Source organism: Phoxinus phoxinus (genome assembly GCF_949152265.1).
Source record: "Phoxinus phoxinus genome assembly, chromosome: 22".
In the NCBI taxonomy this organism is placed as follows: Eukaryota; Metazoa; Chordata; class Actinopteri; order Cypriniformes; family Leuciscidae; genus Phoxinus; species Phoxinus phoxinus.
The window spans coordinates 1,387,725-1,391,046 of NC_136897.1; positions in this window are offsets into that span (position 1 = coordinate 1,387,725).

The window sequence follows — 3,322 nt, forward strand, 5'->3', positions numbered from 1 at the left end:
TCAATTACTGTAGTTCAGAAATATACGGTTCCCTGTTGTTCAGTCACTCCGAGTTATGTCAGTGACTGACGAAATGGGGGTTTCGCTTAGAAGCCTATCACCTTCGAGATCTACAAAACGCCATGGGTCTGCGGAATTTGCATAGTGCAACTCTGCATAGATTCCTCCTCAGGCCACACCCCCCTCTTGCGCACCGCAATCCGCGAGCATGTAGGATGAGATTGCGGGATGGTCTTCGGATGATGAAACAATGTCTATTGCTGCATCACAAGGTGGGCTGGAGTCTTATGGAGATGAAGACTCGGCTCAGAATTGCCCGAGTCTGATCCGGAATTGATGGACATGCTCTCACGGGCAGCCGTGAGCATCGGGCTGGAATGGAACCCTCAGCCCTGTCCCGAGCACTCGCGGCTGGATGATTGGTTTTTGGGCTGTCGGCACTCGCCCCCCAATACCTTTCTTCCTGTAGGTGCACGAGGAGGTCACGAGATCCTGGAAGGCTCCATTGTCTTCTCGCGATCGTTTGGCGGCCTCTTCCGCCTTCTCTACCCTCGATGGGGCCGCGGCCAAAGGGTACACTGGGGTCCCCCCGGTGGAGCGCTCTGTTGCGATGCAAATAAAACTTATTTATGTCACATAAGAATCCAGATGAAATGGAAGAAACAATAAATAGAGAGCTAAGAAATGTTGCTATCTGGTTTCGGTGTAATAAATTATCTCTTAACATAAACAAGACAAACTACATTGTGCATGCCCAGTTGGTCAGCCCTCATGATTGGCTAGGTGCCTCCGTGTGCATGGTACCCCCGTTGGGCAACCCCCACATGTGTATTTCCTCGGTAAGTCTCCTCCGAGGGTCATATGTGTATTCTCAGTCCTCCCTACGGGTAGGCGCTGTGTTACATATTCCTCCTGGGATATGCTACCCAGTGTACCTTGGTATTCCTGCGTTAAGCCTAGCCCTTCGTCCATGCTAGTGTCACGACAGGGAGCTTAGTCTTGCGCAGGGCACTGGAAGACAGGCGCTGTGGCGTGATTAAATCAGGACCCCCATTTCGTCAGTCACTGACGTAACTTGGAGTGATTGAACGAAAGGGAACGTCTCGGTTACATATTTAACCCTCATTCCCTGAGGAGGGAACAGAGACGTTATGTCCCGCTGCCACAACCGCTGTACCACTGGAACGGCCTGGAGTTCAGTCTCGGCTCCTCAGCAGGAAAACATAATGCGAGATTGCCAGCGTCCCTCCTTTTATACCCACGCGGTGGGGCAGAGTTGCGCTATGCAAATTCAACAGACATTTTTTCTTTTCCTAGAGTGTAAACTATTATTAATATTTTTTTTATTGCAAAAATGCGTGACATTTTCTGTCATGGTTAAGTTATATAATGAGCTGTATATAGAGGTGGAATGTCTCCATTAAGAAGAGTAAACAGTGTTAAAATCAGCATGAATGGGAAGTTGCACTAGCCTTTTCTTCAATATTGTGATGTATAAATGAAACAAGAACAAATGTAGGGGGGGCTTGATTGTGTCTGTGGGGAATTGATTGGAGGGTTGTGGTTTGCTATTGGCTGATGTGAGTGGTTGCCCTGACCTCATCATCAGAGAAGACAAACAGGAATATTATGTCTCTTCTATGGCTTTAGCGAGCTCTCTGGTTATTGTACATCAAGGTCTAAATCATCTAAGTCACTAAATGGCTGGTAAAACCAATTTAATGCAACAACGAGTAATAATAATGTTGCATGAATTCAGTTTCCACAGACATTCACTCACAGAAATAGAAACAGAAATAATGTTTAATGAATGGACATTTTGTGCTTTTTGAATCTCTCATCATCACTGCATGTGAAAGAGCAGCTTGGACACACTGCAAAACATCTGCAAAATAAAATAATTGTTTTAAAGAAATAGATGAGGGGGTTTGATGGGGACATCATCAGTACAGCGTGTGTCTCTGTCTGTCCCTCCAGCATCACTCGCTCATCTTCACCTCCGACACGCTTCTTTTCTTCTCTCCTCACTGTTTTCTGCAGATATTTGGGAGTCACATTGGCTGGCATGTGAGCAAAAGCTGAGGTTACATAATACGCCTCATCCCGCAGGCTCACAGTCTCTCTCTCTCTCTCTCTCTCTCTCTCTCTCTCTCTCTCTCTCTCTCTCTCTCTCTCTCTCTCTCTCTCTCTCTCTCTCTCTCTCTCTCTCTCTCTCTCTCTCTCTCTAGACTGAGGCTTCAGCATGTGATTGGATAAAATACATAACAAAATGTAATCATATTGAAATAATAAGATATTTTGCAAGTAAGATGGTGCGTTCAGTCTCAAAACCCAACACTAGAGGTCTGCTACTGATTATACGGAAATAACAATAAGGTCTCGTTTGTTAACATTAATGCATTACTGTAACTTGCAAAAACTAACAATGAGCATTTTTTTTTAGGTTATTCATTAACCTTTGTTAACCTGTACAATTATATTCCTGCTGTAGTAACCAATGTTAATAGATGCAACTTTTTGTTCTTAAAAATGTATTAGTAAATTCTGAGATTAACATCAGTTAGTTTTATTATTATTTTTATTTTTCACGTTAATTTTAGTTTACATTTTTAGTAATTTTGTTATATGCTTTTGTCATTTATTATTATTATTTTTATTTATTTTTATTTTTATTTTTTTATTTCCAATTAACAAAGATAGTCCTTCAACTTTAACTTATTTCTTGCCAAGGTAACATTTCTAATCTTCATTTAGTTGAAGTTTCTTCTGACTTTCTTTCAGTTGACAGAAATATTTTAAAAGTTTTCATTTTAGTTAACGATAATAACCCTGATTAACATTAGTTACGATTAATAAATGCCGTAGAAGTATTGTGCATTGTTAGTTCATGTTAATGAACTAATGTTAACAAATTAAACTTTAATGTAAAGTGTTACCAGTTATTCATAAAAAAAAAATGGTGCTGTATCATATATTATATACAGTAGTGGCCAAATGTGACTTCCGGAGGGGATATTTGGTTTTAATAGTCATAATACTATTTTATTATAATTAAAGCTGCAGTGTGTAGTTTTTCCTCTTTGTCGCCATCTCTGTTCGAAATCTGCTACTTTTCGAAATCTGCAGTCATTCGCGGAATCATCAGCTTTACGTGGGTTGTGCCTCGGCACCGCACAGCGCGGATGAATCCGATGTTTTAAGGAGGATGTGCGGCTGTCAGTCGCCGCCGGTGTGGATACTGGGATTCAGAATCACAGATTATACTTTTGGGAAGTATGACCAACATAAGAATTTTAACCGGATGTAATTGAACAAGTAACAT